The following is a 17928-nucleotide window of genomic DNA, read 5'->3' on the forward strand; positions in this document are numbered from 1 at the left end:
GACGAAATGTGTATATGCTAACAGAGGATGCTGGAAGGGAAGGGGTTAAGCTCAGCCCAGCTTACCTTAAGAAAAATAGCTTGAAATTAAATGACTTGGTTTAGGCCATAAATATTTTATCTCATAGGCTTGAATGTAGCAGAGACGCAATGACTGAGCTGGGGTCCTGCTGTTATTGTTCTTAGTGGTGAACTAATTGCTACCCTTGGGTGCTAGAGAATGACTGGATAGTCTCTACAGGAAGGATGAAAGGGCTGGAATTGTTTTACAGTCTCCAGTTGCTGAAATAAGTATGAGCAAAGTTCTAGGTGTGTGTTGTGACACATCTGTGCCAGATCATGGCTCAAGTTGCTACTGAGGGGGTAATGTGGGAAACATAGAGTCAGGTGACCAGATGTGATGTCATTCTGTAGCCAGCACTGAAACTGTATTTAGATATTAGTGAGGGATTTGATAATGACACTCAGCACTCTGTTACTGGAACTGACAAGATTCCTTTGAGGAGGAGGTGGATTCAGATGAGGAATCTCTTGCCTACTCCTCACAGATTCCCTCTCCTTTAGATTATGGGTCTGAGTAAGAGGAATTTACGAGTCCTGACATTCTTCTTGAGGAAATTTCTTTTGGGGACACAATCTTTAGAATGATGGAGTTTTTTATTGGGATTGTGCTTAGGTTTATGAGGTGCAGAAAATGTATTATGAGCTCCTGCAGATGGATTCTCCCAAGTCTTCTGCTCTCCCTCTTGTTCTGACTGCCTTGTTGGATGTCTGTTCTAATGCTTCTAAGGCTCCTGACTCCCAGCCCCCTGCCCCCAAAAAACCTGATAGGTTTTATAGGGTGCCTGAGGACTGTAAATTTCTTTACAAGCACCCTTCTGCTGACCTCTCAGTGGTGTCTGTGGCTTCTGGCAAGCCATCTCATTTGTTACCTTCTCCTAAGTTATTGCCTTCTGATAAAGATAGCAGGACCATGGAATGTTTGGGAAAAAAGGTTTATACCTTTGCTACTTTAGCTTTTAGGGTGGTCACTTATCAGACCCATATGTCCAGGTACATTATGGCTCTTCTTTCCCAGGCCTAGATAATTTATATGATCGTCCAGACTCTGAAGGGAAGACTTCTTCTCTTTCCTTGTTAGGGACTTCCTCCCAGGTGGCACGTCATTCCATCAAGTGTAATTATGATGCATCAGATGCTTTCTCTAGGGCTGCTTTTGGATCTGTGATGAGATATTCTTGGCTTTGGCTTAAACTTTTGACTGATGATTTTAAGGCTAAGTTGATGGATGCTTCTCTGGATAATAAACACTTGTTTAGTGAACCTGCTGCTGATTTGTTTAAGTCTCTTCAAGATAAGGGAAGGATTTACAGGAACTTAAACATGTTTTTGTTTCTCCTGTACCCAGGTTTTAAAGAAATTACCTCAATAAACCAGCCTTTGTTCCTTTGTTCATAGAAAATCTCACCCCCCCCCCCCAAGGGCAAGAAAGGTGGAAAGCGGGCTCCTCCTACTAAACTACTCAGACTTTGTGCCCCAGAAGTCTCCTTTTTCTGATAAACCATGTGCAGTCTGACTATCCTATTCTTCCTATTCTTCCTAGCCGCATTTCTGTTTCTCTTCGCCTTTCTCTATCTCTCCCTGTTTGGTTAAATATTGCTCAGGACATCTGGGTTCTGTCCATTATCCGTCAAGGGTATTTTCTGGTCTGGAAATCTCTTCCCCCTTTTATGGGAATTCCTCAGCCCCCTCAGGAACAGCTGTCATTCTTTCCAGGGGTGCTTCGGGATCTTCTGATTCAGGGTATTATTCAAGAAGTTTAGGTTTCCCAAAGGGGAGGGAGGTTTACTCCAGAATGTTCCTAGTACCCAGGAAAGAGGGTACTTGACCAGTTTTAGACCTCTCTCATCTAAGTACATTTTTGAATGTTCCCTCTCTTTGAGTGTTGTCCCTTCAGACTTTGTTCCCTTTTCTGCTTCCTCAGGCTTACATGGTGTCTGTAGATCTCAAAGATGCTTATCTCCATATACCAATTCATACCCTTTTCAGGAGGTTTTTATGTTTCACTGTTGCTTCCTGGCATTTCCAGTTCTCTGCTTTGCCCTTTGGCCTTTCTACTGCCCCAAGAGTATTCAACAAATGCCTTGTTTCTGTGATTACTTTTTGCAGGATAAGAAGGATCCAAGTCTTACCCTACTTCGACAACCTCTTGTTTCAGGCATCCTCTCCACAGACTTTGTTGCAAAACCTTCATTTTGCAGTTTCCTTTCTGTAGAACCTGGAGTTCATTATAAATTTCAAAAAGGCCTTTCTGACTCCTTCTCAGGATCATGTCTTTCTGAGGTGCAGGATCCAGACTGTTCCTATGCTGGCATCCCTGCCTCCTCCCATTGCTCTACTCTCATTTCCTTTTTCAGTCCCTTCTTCCTCTGACCTCAGTAACAGCAAGGGAAGTTCTGAGACCTCTGGGGATCATGCCTTCCACTTTCCCTATGCTCTCTTCTGCCAAATTCCACATGAGAAAATTTCAGTAGTTTCTAAATCAGTTTGGCTTCAGCATTCTCATCCCCGCATTTTTTTTTTTTTTAGTTACTCTTCTTCCATGGCTCAAGCAGGTGGATTCAGCAGCTGACTCTCAATCCAAGGCTGCTGTTGCTTCCACCTCTTCCCTCTCAGGAGCTGTTCACAGATGCCTCAGACATGGGACGGGGAGTAGCTTTTGGCTCCCTAAATGTGCAGGGAGTCTGGTTGCCTTATCAACAGAATGACTGCATCAACATCAATGAGATGAAAGCTCCTCTGGCTCTTCAGACCTTTTATCCTCTTTTCTCCCCAGGACTTTTCAAGCTGTTTAGAGACAATTGTATGTGTGTGTGTGGGGGGGGGGGGGGAGCAGGTTTCAAGGTCTTATCTTCTTTGCTGGTTGGCATTTCTAGTGTAGGAACAGGTTATCCAGTATCAAGTGACTCTTCAGGCTGTGTACATTCCTTCAGGTCAAAACATTGTGGCAGTCTGTCTGAGCAGGTCCATAACAGAATCCCATGAATGGATGCTTTACAGGTATGTGTTTCTGGGGATTCACTTTAGATTATCGAATTCCCGAAAACTCGAAACCCATATGGTCGAGACCATATGATCGAGTTTTTGGAAACTCAAAACTCTAAAGTGAATGGGAAAAAAACAAAACAAAACATAAAAACAACGTTTCTGCAGGGGAGGGCAAGCCCCCCTTGCACCCCCCTACTTAAATATACCAACTCCGAGATCACACTACAGAGAAGAAAAGGGAAATCTCCCATTCTGCACTGTATGCAGAAGCACAAAATGGGAGGTTTCCCATGTCCTCGCTGTAGTGCGAACTCGGAGTTGGTATATCTAAGTAGGGGGAGTGGGGGGTGCAGGGGGGCCCCCCTGCAGAAACGTTTTTATGTTTTGTTTTATTTTATTTTCTTTCACTTTAGAGTTTCGAGTTTCTGAAAACTCAATCATATGGTCTCGACCATATGAGTTTCGAGTTTTCGGGAATTCCATAATCTAAAGTGAACCCTTTTCTGGGCATTATCTACAAGTGGGGTATTCCTCAAATGGATCTTTTTGCCTCCCCTGTGAACAGACAACTTCCCCTTTTTTGTGCCAGAGTCCCTGGTCCTCTGGTTTGGAAGGTGGATGACCTCTGGTTTTCTTAGAAGGAGTTGTTTCTTTATATGTTTTCTCCCCTTCCCCTCATTCCAAAAGTCCTGTTCAAAAATACAGCAGGATGCTCCCAAAATCTTGCTGGTGATTCCCTTTTGGTAGCATTGGTTCCCTCTTCTGCATTTAGCTAAGGGCAGTCATCACAAGTTACCTCACAGGGTGGGCCTACTCATACAAGACATGGGTTCTGTTATCCATCCTCACCTATCCACTCTTCAACTGACAATGTGGGTGATAGGATTTTGACTCCGACTCCACATAGACACCTTTTTTCTGAGTATGTGCTTAGGCTCCTGCAGGAGGCCGGGAAACCCACTACTAGGAAATCCTACTTATCCATATGGGAGAGGTTTTATGTTTGGTGTCTTTCTCGTAACCTGCATCCACTTTCAGTGGGTGTTCCTTTGTTTCTCTGTTATCTGTGTGAACTACTCAATGCTGGGTTGGCCTATTCTTCTGTTATGGCTCACTATCAGATGTTTCTGCTCATCTGCCATTATCTCCTACTTTAGCTTCTAGATTTGAAGCTAAGCAATTCCTTAAAGGCGTCCTTTGTTTAAGCCTCCTAGGTAGACTGTTGCTCCTCCTTGCGATCTTAATGTTGTTTTAAAAAAATGGACCCAGGCTCCTTTTGAGCCCACAGCCTCAGCTTCCTTGCAACATTGCTGTTGGAAAATTACTTTTGTTAGCCCTTATGGCTGCTAGATGGGTGTCTGAGCTTCAAGCCATTATGGCTTGTCCTGTTTTGGTGTTTCATAAGGACAGGGTGACCCTTCATACTAATCCTTCTTTTAGGCCCAAGGTGGTGAATGAGTTCTCTCTTAATCAGTCTAGCCATTTACCCACTTTTTCCCTTCTCCGCAATCTGCCAGTGCCAAGGTGCTGCACACATTGGATGTGCATAGACAACTCAGAATTTATTTTGCTAAGACTAAAACTTTTCATAAATCTGATCAGCTCTTTGTTTCCATTCATCCTAGGTCCTTGGGTTTGGCTGTTTCCAAGCAAACTGTTTCTTCTTGGATTTCTAAAGACATTTATTTTGGTTATTCCTTTCATGGTAAGAGCCTTCCTTTTACTGTTAAGGCTCATTCTACTAGAGCTGTGGCTTTTCCTGGTGTTTTTAAGGGTTTGTATACTAACTCTGTTCTTGAAGTAACTACCTGGACTTCTATGCATACTTTACGAAGCAGGGTAAGTTGGATGGAATTTCCAGAGCTAGGGCTGGTTTTGCTAGGGCCATGCTTCAAGACTTCCTAGAGAGCTCTGCTGGACCTTCCTCCTCCCCCCTTTTTTTCTTCCTGAACTTTGGCACTCTTCCTACTGTAATGAATACTGCAACAGTGAAATGGAAGGACATAGTACAGTTGTGTAAAATCTTGTCATAACAGTAGATGTCCTTCTCTTCCCTGTTGCAGTATTCACTTCCTCCCTCAGTCTCTAGTTCATTTCTCTCTTCTGGATGTACTGATTACCTCTCTACCCCTTGGATTGGCATTCTTATTGGGGCTTTCACTTCTGAGGATGGTACATTCGGGCATCATCTTTATGCTCTATGCTACACGAGGAGCATACGTGTGACATACGGTGTACCTTAGGGCATCCTAAAGGCTTTGGTATACTGGCCAGATATTGGGCCACCCTTGGCAGGAGATCCCTATTGTAATGAATACTGCAACAATGTAGAGAAAGGATATCTACCTTTAAGGTAAGATTTTACACAACTGTATTTTCTAGCGGACAAGTTGAGTAGGACTATTCTAACTCCTTACAAGTGGTCCCTCACTCATTCTGTGGCAGACTAATTTTCAGCCACTGGAGCTAACTTAGCTGTGATCTGTTTGCCTCCAATCCAAAGAACAAGTGCAGCAGTTACTTTGCCCTGATCCCTCCACAGGGTCAATCAAGGGATGCTGTAGTCCACAATTGCCCCCCACCGGGCTCTTATATGCCTTTCCTCCATTACCCTTCATGGATAATTTCATTCTGAAAGCCATACAGTACAAGACCAAAGTTATCCTCATTGCCCACTTTAGGCCCCAACAAACATGGTTCCCCTTCCTTTGGCCTCTACTGCTACTACATCTGCCGTGGATGCTGTATCAGTATACAGACCTTCCTTCTTAGCCATCTGGACTGGCTCCACCGGACCAGGTTACCATGAAATTAACTGCTTGGTTTCTCCAATTTTTGACTATAGCCACAGATGCCAGGCTTCCAATAATGTTGTTGATATAATAACAGCTTCCCACAAAGCTACTGCAAAGAAGATCTACAACAGTAAATAGAACATTTTTGCATTTTGGGTGACAGCTGTGGGATTGGACTCTTTCTCTGCTTGCATTCCATCTTGAACTCTTTCAACAAGGATCTGGCTATTCTACCATCAAAGTTCAGATGACAACAATCTCTAACTTTCATATTGGACAAGGTGATGCATCTGTGGCTTCCTTAAATATTTTGAAAGCTTTTCTTAGGGGAAATTTTCTGCTGCATCCCCCTATTAGAGACCCAGTAACTATGGGATATTACTGTTATGCACCAGGTCCTAACTCAACCTCCCTCTGAACCTGCAGCTACTGTAGATATTACATTTTTGAGTTGGAAGACAATTTTTTTAGGTGCTACCGTCTCTGTAAGGCAAATGTCAGAGTTACAGACTATCTCATATAAGCCTCCATACTTAGTTTTCTGTAAGCATCAGGTTTCTCAGTGAACTAATACTTATTTTGTCCCAAAGGTGGCATCCATAACTAAAACTTAAATGAATCCGTAGCATTACCTGTTTTTTCACAAGTTTTCGAACATTCCATACATGCTAGATGTGCATCACCAACTCAGATTCTATCTGCATCGAACAAATAAATGTAGAAAATCTGAATAACTTTTTATTGCCTACTCTAATGCTGGACTTGAAAAGGCTGTCATGTAAGTTACTCTGCCCAGGTGGTTATCAAATTGCTTCTCTTTTGTCTGTGCATCATTGGATTTACAGTTACAGTCCAAACCTAGGTCCCATTCAAACAGAGCAGTGGCTACCTCAACAGCCTTTTCTAAGAGACTACTGTTTGACAATATCTGTGCAGCAGAGACCTGGTCCATTGTGCTTACCTTTGTTACTCATTATAACCTGTATGTACAGTCCAGATATCACTCTTATTTTGGCTCCACCATCCCCAGTAACATTTTTTCTTGATACCACTCTGTGAATCTGTCCTATATATTGAATCAGATGAAATAGACAACATTGGATATGAAAATTATGTACTTAACATAAAGATAGATCCATGTTGTCTGATTTTTGTCTGGTTCAACCTCCCATCCTCCTTCCATATTATTTTGTGTATGGGTAGCTCTGACATGGTCAGGTGTCCTCCCCTGTACACCATGTGTGTAACCAATTTTGACTATGACAAGTACTATCTATATTAACTCTTTTACCTGGTCCATTTCCATTTTTGCATTTAGAGACTACATTTTTTCCTTTAATAGGTATACACATTTCTCTATACAGCAAACTCAGTCTGAGGTACTGGAGTGCAGTGCAGGGAATTATGGGTAGGGGAAGCTTCAAATTTGGTAGTGAGGTCAGAGCTGCTCAGCTCCAACATTCCATATATTGAACCAAACAAAAATCAGACAACATAGATCTATCGTTATGATAAGTACATAACTTTCGTTTTATTGTTCGCAGCTATTATACATGACAACTTTTTTGAATGTGTATTTCCAACTTAATGTTTGGCAGGTTGTTTCTTACCATCTCTGTTTGAACCTTTGCCACATTTTTTCAAGACCTTTTGTTTAATTGGGACCCTCAAACAAAAAAAGTACCTTTTAGAACACCCCATAATCTATTAACTTAGAACAAACACACAAAACATATCTTCAAAAAATGAGGTTTACCTCTCCAGATTAGGAACAATTGCCCCAAAATGAGAGCTTCACCTACATACATTACCTATCCTAAAATTTAGGTTACCATTGCTAATATGCCTGCTATAGCCTGCACCCCCACTTACAATGATCAATGCCTGTTCTTTTCTTATCACTGTTCCCCTCCCAGATGTGAAAAGCAGCTTATATCTTTTCAGCAAACATTAACTTTTTCACCTTAAGGATATGTACACCAGTTGTCTTTAAATACAATTAAATTATACATAGGAAGCTGCTCTTTTATTCACTTCCTGTCATTTCAAACTTTATTTTTTTACTGAACTTCTTGCCCTTGTTCATTTACAGTTTGCATTTCTCTCACCAAACATTGCTCAGACCTCTCAAGATTAATTGCTTGCACCTGCAGACAGCTCTTTTTGATGGAAACAGTCAGCAATGAGAAAAACAGTTAACAACTCTGCAGATGCATAAAGGTGTCTTTGTCAGTTTCACTTAAAATACAACAGAATGTTCCAGTTGCCTTCAGCTGCAAACGTGTTGCCTCCCTGAACATTTGCTAAAAGAAAAAAAAAACAACCTAGTATCATTGCATATGCAAAAATACTCAGCACTTCTCATGGCATTTATCATTCTTTTATTTTGTTCTCAACTGATAGGTTTGGATCCAATCCTTTGGATCCAACTCAGCCATTGCAAAAGCTTGTGGCAACTAAGAACTCTGAAGTTTCTCCCATGCCCGGAATGCACCAACCCAAATTACCTCAGATCTCGTTTGCCACCTCACACTGAAAGATGTGGGTATAGACTCTGGAGCATTAAGATTCAGATAAGTGCTTTTTTCTATTTAGTAATCCTTTACTTTTGATTTTTTCCTAGATATCTTTCTGTTGTGTACTAGCGTACTCTATAAATTACTATCAGTCGTAATTTTTTTTCTCCCTTTTACCGTTTCTGTCATCTATGTTTGTCATAGTTCTTAACTACCTTTGTAGGTAGTTTTCTTTTTCTCCCCCTTTTTTGTGTCAAAAATGTATATCTTTATATCTTCTTAGATACTTGCTGTTAAGTAATAATAATAATAATTACAGTTTTCTGTGTTCTTGTTGTTGTTCTTCTTGCTCTTGATGTTTTGTTCCTAACATCTGATGTTAAGTTGTCTATCTCGCCTTCATTCTTGCTGGATGGGTTCGGAGCCGACCTCGGCTCCGACTCGGCCACTCTAAAAGCTCGAGAGTTGGTTCCACCGGCTCGAGGCTCCCCTTATATCCCACAATGCTAGGCAAGAGTTACCCCAGATCTCGTTTGCCGCTACAGCATCGAGGTGTTGGTTTTTCTACCGGCTTGTTGGTAAGTGTAATTTTGGTAAAATTAGATCACTTAAAACCCTATATTTTTGAGTTTAAATATATTTCCCTAGTGTAGTGGTTTTCTACTCTGGTTTTCCGGAAAATCCCAATTTTTTTCCCAAGAACTTTTAAAGTTCTCTCTCGGGCCTTCTGGCCTTTCTCCATCCCCTAGTTGTGTGTGTGTGTGTTACTCTTGGTAAACTTTAGTTAATTGTTTATTTTTGAGTTTTAAAAGTAGATTAGTGTAATCAGTGTGTCTGTTGAGTGTGTGTGATTACACTTTTGTTTAGGATGTCTAAAGACACAAAGGTCTCAGGCTTCAAGAAGTGTGATGCGTGCTGTCAGAAAATGTCTCTGACAGACGGTCACACTTCTTGTGTCTATTGCCTGGGGCCTTTGCACCTGCAGGACTCCTGTGCTGTATGCCACGGCTTCAGCCCCAGGGTCCTGCAGGAAAGAAAAAATAAGTTGATCCTGAGGGGTCTTCTTAAGCCGGAGGATTCCCTTTCTGTCTCTGGGAAGCCCTCTAAGGCTTCTAGGTCCTCGGCTCCAGCAACTGAGCCAAGACCTAAGGCTTCTAAACCTCCGCCTACATCGGCTCCGGCTGGAGCCGATGAGTCTCAGTCCACAATTTCTGTGGTTCCCTCGGCTCCGGCTGGAGCCGAGGTAATAGAGGTTCCCGTGTCGGCTCCGTCCAGATCTTCGGAGCCGACATCGAGGAAGAGGTCCAGGTCACCATCCCTTGGCTCCGTTCATTCGGCTCCAGGATCTCCCCTGCTGTCTGAATGGAGCCATAAATCTCATTCCTCTAGGTCATCGAGGCTATCGGATCATGACCTTCAGAGGGTAGTGAGTCGACTTCTTAAGTCCGAGGCACTAGCCCAGATGCTTCAGAGCCCGACTCATCAGTCGATGCCTGCCCTTGTCCATCAATATATTCCTCCTCCGACTCCGTTGAGCTCGGAGCCGGGTCGTGTCGGAACCGAGACTGTGGTAGCGTCGGAGCCGATACAATTGTCTTCGGCTCCATCGTCGGCTCCGATTTCTTCCTTAGAAGAATCTTGGCGCCGGACTTCCATCGTCGGCTCCGAGGGGGTGAGTGGCATCGGACCCTTGTCCGACCCCGCTCATCCTCTCGGAGCTTCGGCGCTGGTGAGTTCGGCTCCGACATCGGCCTCGGAGCCATCACTGTCGGTGCCGAGGGGGGTTCTCAGCTTTTCGGAGCGGGGACCTCTGGCTTTGCCTGACAGGGGTGCTTTCGAGGTCATGCGGAGTGTGTTAGAGCCTGGCTCTACTCCACAGTCGGCGCCGTCCGCCCCTCCCTCTACGGTGCTTCAGGTCAAGTCGACTCACTCCCTCATCCCGGACCGCAGAGAGCCAGCTCCTCAGGAACCCCATGTGGGGATTTCATCTTCTTCCGAGGCCTCTCCTGATTTTGCAGAAGAGCCCCCTCGGAAGAGGAAGTGTAAGAGGAAACACATTGACTCACCTGAGTCAATCACATCTGATACAGATTTAGATGATTCCGAGGGTTCCCCCCGTTCCCCTTCTGAAGATGTCTCTTTTGCAGACATTCTAGAGATCCTGAAGCAGAGGGGAAATTGGCCAGCCCTTAACCCTTCGGAGGATGAATCTGTATATCTTGAGGCGTTTGGCTCTCGCCCTTCCACCTCCTGGGTGTCCCCCCCCCCTTTGACCCCCTCATGCAGGTGGTTGCTAAAAAGGCATGGACGGCTCCTGATTCAGTAGATCCCACTCCCAGGAGACCCTCCAAATTCATAACGGCACCAGCAGACAAGCAGTTCTTGACAAAAGGAGTTTCTGTGGATGCTATGGTGGTAGCTGCTGCCACTAAGAAGGAACTAGCTGATCCTTCAGTACCTGTCCATCCACCTAACAAGGAATCTAGGTCCATGGACAGGTACGGGAAGCGGATGTTTTGTTAAGCGACATTTACTATGCGTTCGCTGAACTACCTGTGCCATTTCACTCGTCTTCAAAGAGACTTGATTAAAGAAGCGAGTGACATGTTGAAGGATCCTACAGCTGCGGGTTTTCAAGATAAAATGAACACTCAGCTGGCTACCCTTAACTCCATAGCCAACTCCTCCATGCGCCTCCTTTCTTATGCGGCTGATGGAGCGAGTAGGGCCGCAGGGACAGGTGTGGCCTTACGTAGGCATGCCTGGATGCGGCTATGCAATTTTGGACCCTTCAAGACGTCTTTCACTAACTCCCGTTTGATGGATCATCTCTTTGGTCCTCAAGTGAAAGAAACCTTGACTAGGTCCGAGACTGATGGCAAGACTCTTTCTGCCGCCGGAGTCCGTTTTTCTACTCCTACTAGGCCTTACCCCAAAGGCCAGAAAAGTGGGAAAATGTGGTTCCGTAAACAAAATCAAGGGACTTCGCCTGACGACAAAGTCGTTACCGCCAGAGGCAGAGGGGAATAACAATGGTAGACGCCGCCTCGAGGCAGGGGCTCCGCAGAACCAGGGCAATCGAGAAGGCTTCTCTGATAAGCCCTTTCAGCAACCCTGATGAGTTGCCCGGCTCCCCACCTTCGGAGGCAGTCGGGCGAAGCTTGTCACTGTAGCCAAAAGCCTGGCTATCCCTGACTCAAGACAAATGGGTACAGTCCGTCATTTCGAAGGCTATTCTATCCCCTTTCTTCGCATTCCAAACAATCAAAAAATCCCTTCCAGATGTTCCACCAGCAAAGGGATCTAGCGGTTTTCGAAATTTCAAAACTGCTTGCAAAAGAGCAATTCAGCCAGTTCCAGCAGACCAGCAAGGATCCGAATCTACTCAAGGTTCTTTTTAGTTCCAAAGAAAACAGGGGACTGGAGACCAATTTTGGATCTCAGTATCTTGCACAGATCAGTCAAGAAAACAAGATTTCGGATGGTCACGCTGCAGTCCATCCTTCCCTATTGGGAAAAGGAAACTGGATGTGCTCTATAGACCTTCAGGATGCGTACTATCACATAAAATGAACAGACGCTCCAGAAGATTCCTCCGCTTCAGGCTGGGAACCAGTCATTTTCAATTCAGGGCCCTGCCCTTTGGTCTCACCACTGCCCCCGGTGTTTACCAAATGCATGGCAGTGGTAGCTTCTCACCTGAGACGACAAGGATTCCAGGTGTTTCCATATTTGGACGACTGGCTCCTCACAGCCCCCACCAAGCATCTCCTTCTGATGGCCAGGGATTACACTTTTCGCATTTGTCAAAAGTTAGGCATTTCAATAAATTGCGAAAAGTCTGTTTTGTCGCCTTGTCGTACTATTACCTTCATAGGCGCAAATCTAGACACAGTAAACATGTCTGTGAGGCTAACAGATCAGAGAATAACAGACATACACAGACTGGTCTCACTCCTTTTCAACAACAACAGAATCAAAGCCAGGTTAGTTCTGAAAGTGTTGGGAATTATGGCGGCTGCCATACCTCTGCTTCCATTAGCCAGATTCCACATGAGAATCCTTCAATGGATGCTCTTTACACAATGGTCATACCCGCAACTTCCAATGTCCCACACCATTATGATCACGCAGACGTGCAGAAATCATCTCAAGTGGTGGATGTCTTCCCCTCAACTCTGGTTGGGAAGACCCTTTGTTCCCCCCCCTCCGGTTGCTACTTTGACAACGGACGCCTCCCTGATCGGGTGGGGGGGGCATTATCAGGGCAGGACGGTCCAGGGCACATGGCAACCAGACTAATGCCACTTGCACATAAATGTTCTGGAGATGAGAGCAGTGCTTTTAGCGTTGCAAGCCCTTCAAGACTCTCTCCCCTTGGGAACGATTGCAATCCAGACAGACAATATGTCTGTAGTGTGGTACATCAACAAACAAGGCGGAACCAGGTCCTACCCCCTGTGTCGAGAAGCACTCAGATTGTGGCAATGGGCGATTTCTTCTCAGCGCTTTCTGATAGCAACGCACATCCCCGGGAAGTCCAATCAAATAGCGGACAAATTGAGCAGAGCTATCCTCATGCCTCACGAGTGGTCTCTGAAAGACTCTGTTGTGAGAGAGATTTTTCTCAAGTGGGGTCAGCCTTGCTGCGATCTTTTTGCTACTCCCCAAAACAGCAAGTGCAGACATTATTTCACTCTATTCCCTTTACCAGGCCAACCCAGCAGAGACGCTCTAGTCCAAGTTTGGCCCCGGGGACTTCTGTATGCATTTCCTCACTTCCCACTAATCTCTCAGGTGATACAGAAAGCTATCGCTCAGAAGGCCTCGTTGATCCTCATTGCTCCTTACTGGCCTCGACAGGTGTGGTTCCCCTTTCTACATCAGTTTCTACTGGAGCGACCTTGGCATCTGGACCTAGTTCCAGACCTTTTGATCCATCAATCGGGTCAGTTACATCGCTCCCTCCCCTCTCTGAACCTCACTGCTTGGTTCCTCCAGTTCCAACATTAGCCAGGCTTCCTCAATTATCTCACTCTGTTCGAGATATTTTGATAGCTTCCCATAAATCTTCCACTAGGAAGATTTATTTGAGTAAATGGAAACGTTTCACATATTGGGCTCAAGGAAGGGACATAGATCCTTTCACTGCTTCCATCCAAATAGTCCTTGAATTTCTAGCTGAACTCTTCCATGCAGGTTCATCCCCTTCTACTCTTAAAGTTCAATTGGCAGCTATCTCTAACTTTCATGTAGGTATTTCTGAATCTTCCTTAATGTCCCACAAGCTTTGCAAAGCCTTTTTGAAAGGAGTTTTTCTTCTCAGACCTCCTATAAGAAATCCTCCTTCTCCTTGGGACCTAAATTTAGTTCTTACTTCTTTGATTCTCCCCCCTTTCGAACCTGCAACCTCCTGTTCTTTAAAATTGCTATCATGGAAGACTCTCTTTCTGGTAGCTATTACTTCAGCTAGAAGAGTCTCAGAACTTCATGCACTCGTCTGTCGACCTCCTTATCTATTGTTCCATAAGGACAGGGTATCCTTACGAACCAACCCGTCCTTCTTGCCTAAGGTAGTCTCGACGTCAAATCTAAATCAAAGCATTGACCTCCCTGTCTTTTTTCCAGAATATTCCAATAGGTCTGAACAAAAATTACACTGGCTAGATGTTCATCGTCAGTTGAGGTACTATTTGGATAGAACAAAACAATTCAGAAAATCTGACCAACTGTTTATCTCCTATGCAGAAAGCAGAAAAGGACTTTCAGTTTCAAAGGTATCATTATCTAGATGGCTTACATCTCTGATTACCCTTATTTATGAGATTAGACACCAAAAGCTGCCTAATAAACCTAAGGCCCATTCTACCAGAGCTTTGGCTACTTCTTTAGCCTTCCAAGACAGACTGCCTATTGACACCATTTGTGCAGCGGCTACTTGGGCTACTCCTCACACTTTCATTTCTCATTATAAGTTGGATTTAGCTTCTAGGCATAGAGCTAACTTTGGTTCCACTGTTCTCAGGAGTCTGTTCCGTTAGGCCACCCAGGACAAGGTGCTAGGGACGCGGTCCCATCCAGCAAGAATGAAGGCGAGATAGACAACTTAACATATAGAAGTTATGTTCTTACCATAACGTTCCATGTTAGTTGTCTTCTTCTCGCCTTCTTCTTGCGTCCACCCTCCTTCCCCCTGGCCTGGACAGACCTAGAGGAGTTGTGATTGTGACCTCTCTTTCTACCACCTCTTTTCTTAGGCATATGCTGCTTGCATATTTCCTGAATCAGGATGTAGGTCACCTTTCTTTCTCCCTGTTGTTAGAGGTGGACTCTATTTTGAGTTGTTCTATTACTATTATAAGCTGGGGTTAGCTTACAAACGAGATCTGAGGTAACTCTCGCCTAGCATTGTGGGATATAAGGGGAGCCTCGAGCCGGTGGAACCAACTCTCGAGCTTTTAGAGTGGCCGAGTCGGAGCCGAGGTCGGCTCCGAACCCATCCAGCAAGAAGAAGGCGAGAAGAAGACAACTAACATGGAACGTTATGGTAAGAACATAACTTTTATTTTTGTTTCCAGGATGCTGGAAAAGGAGAAAAGCTTTGCGGGCTTTAAAAATGTAGTAAATGCAGTCATAAAAATCCCTCTTTCTGACTCACATACACTTTGTGTGTATTGTCTTGGGCCCCTCCACCTTCTAGAAAGCTGCTCTATTTGTTGTGCGTTCAACCGAAGGTCCCTGAGTTAATGCAATTACAAGCTAATTTTAAAAGGATTACCTCCGTCCTCCTGCAGTGAAGCACTATCTGGGAGCTTCTCAAAAGTCAATGAAGATGTCTCAAACTTCTCTGAGCACCTCAGTAGCATCTTCAAAAACCTCGGAGAATTTGCTTAAATGATCTTTTCCAATTACCTCCGATCTGAAAAAGAAAAGATTAAGAATGTCAGATCCGACAACTTCTTTGGATCAGAAGCATATTAAGAAACAGTCTTCTGATCAGAAAATTGCTAAATTTAAAGATACATCAGATCAGACCCCCTTAGATCTGACAAAAATAATTACGAATGTGGAAATTTTACCCGGGACCAGATACTCACCTTCAGTGGACCCAGTTCTGTCCAGGGTCCCGTCTCCTTTTTTGGAGAGACCTAAATCTCCTTCAGGGATATCCAGTCACTCTTCCAGAAGCCTTATGGGAGAGGATGTGGAGAAGTTAGTGAGAAAGATGCTCTCAACGCAGAGCCAGCCAGTTATCCTTTCAGATCCTATCCCATTGGGTCAGGAGATATGTGCATGCACTACTCCACCTTTATCTGTTCCTCCTCTGACTCCCTTCAAGGTCTCAGAGCCCTTGGATCTGAGTTGCCTGGGCCCATTAGATTCAGATCTGAAGATACCTTTATCCTCAGAAATGAGGCTTGCTCTGAGCTCTTTGGTTCAGTCAGATCAGGAGAGCTGTCAAAGCCAGTTCTACCCTTTCAGGTCCCAGGTGCCTCATTTGACTCCAAGGTTTTTGGAGCGGTCTGTACACCTCGGGACCTCGCCAATGGTTATTTTGGCTCCAAATTCAGCCTTTGGTGGACTGTCCTCAGAGTAGAGTGGGTTTGTGGATCAGAGACTTCCTGTCTCAGATCTGGGATCTTATCCATCCCTGGGGCAGTCTGCACTGGCGGCCATGGAGAGAGTCCAGCCTGCACCCTTGACTCAGACAGTGCCTACCCCTTCGGATCCTCTGTATACATCTGTCCCATCTCTGCATCTGGACTCTCATCTATCCTTTCTACAGGGACAGCCAGTATAGAAACCCCAGGTTTCCCATCAAAGTATCTCCACTTCTTCTGAAAACTCCCCAGAATACACTACTAAGGAGGTCCCTAAGAAGAAAGCATGTAAGAGGAAACATTTAGATTGCCCCAAATCTGTCACCGAAAATACAGATTTTGATGAGGACAAAGGGTCCCCACGGTCACCTCCTGATGATGTCTCATTTGTAGATATCCTAGAAATCCTGAAACAGAGATGTGGCTGGAAATCCAACAGTTCTTTGTCAGAAGAATCTGTACTTGTGAAGGTGTTTGGTACCAGCCCATCTTCCTCCTGGGTGACCCTGCCTGCTGTTCAGTTCATTAACTTGGTCTGACGGCAGGCATGGAAGGATTCAGACACCATTGAACCAATTCCCAAGAAGCCCGATAAAGTTATGACAGCTCCAGAGGATAAATAGTTTTGGTCCAAGGGTGTGGCTGTTGATGCCATGGTCATAGCGGTGGCCACTAAGACAGAGAGTGTGGAAGAAAGTTCCTGTGTTCATCCCCACAACAAAGTCTCTCCAGCAATGGACAGATTCGGGAAGCATATCTATACTTCAGCAACCTTCGCCTTAAGGTCCCTGAACTATTTGGTGTATTTCATAAGGGTGCACAGGGATCTGATTAAGGAGCTATCAGACACCCTCTCAGGATCCATTTCTGAAGAGGTGAAAGCAACTGTCACCTCTCAGTTTGCTACCCTACAATTGATATCCAACTTCTCCACGAGGCTGATTTCTAATGTAGCAGCAGGAACATCAAGGGCAGCAGGTTCAGGCATTGCCATTAGGAGCTACGCTTGAATGCACTTCTATGATTTTGCGGAGCCCTTTAAGTCTTTGTTCATCAGTGCTCCTTTTGACGGCGCATCTCTTTTTGGTCCCAGGGTAAAAGACACATTGTCCAGGTGTGAGAAGGATGGAAAGGCCCTTTTTGCCATAGGCATACATTTTTCCACATCCCCCCAGAGATCCTTTTCAAGGAGTCATCGAAGTGGTGGGAAAATGTGGTTCAGAAAATCCCAAGGATCTTTCCAGGATACACATGGATGAAGTTCCCCCAGGGGCAGAGGGGGGTACTCAAATGGAAGATGCCACCCTTGTAGCAGAGGTGGCCCCCAGAATCAAAGGTCCAGAGATTCAATATTTTGTAAACCCTTTCAGCTCTCTTGAAAGGAGGCCTGATTGTCCCCCTCTGGAGGAAATCGGGGGCCATTTGTCCCTGCACCAGAGAGCCTGGCTAGAACTAACAACAGATATTTGTGTGCAGAGAATCATTTCCAGAGGCTATATAATACCATTTTTCCTTTATCCTCCCAGTTCAAGAAAACTCCCTTATGTTCTACCCAGTTAGAGGGAACAAGCAGCAATTCAGATTTAAAAGCTACTAGAAAAAAGAGTCATCCAAGAGTGTCCCCCAGATCAGCTGGAATCTAGAACTTACTCAAAATTCTTTTTAGTGCCAAAGAAAACAAGGGACTGGAGACCATTTCTGGATCTTAACATTTTAAACAAATCTAGTCAAAAGATCATATGCCGGATGGTCACGGTTCAGTCCATACTTCCTTTTTTGGAAAAGGACAGTTGGATGCGCTCATTAGATCCTCAGGATGCATACTATCATATAAAGATGAATAGACAATCCAGAAGATTTTTGTGCATCCAGCTTGGAACCAGTCACTATCAGTTCAGGGTTCTGCCTTTTGGTTTTACCACATTCCCCAGGGTATTCATTAAAGGGTTTATATCAGAACATCGAAGTT

At 44.6% G+C, this 17928-nt stretch overlaps 1 protein-coding gene across 4 annotated transcripts in view; it reads left to right on the plus strand.

The window, feature by feature from the left end:
• Positions 1 to 17928, plus strand: part of RIMS2 (regulating synaptic membrane exocytosis 2) — a 6281053-nt gene that overhangs the window by 4775127 nt on the left and 1487998 nt on the right. The gene's annotated exons all lie outside the window — the stretch shown is intronic.

Source organism: Protopterus annectens, chromosome 3.part0 (assembly GCF_019279795.1).
Source record: "Protopterus annectens isolate FY-2018-M chromosome 3.part0, PAN1.0, whole genome shotgun sequence".
Classification (NCBI taxonomy): Eukaryota; Metazoa; Chordata; order Ceratodontiformes; family Protopteridae; genus Protopterus; species Protopterus annectens.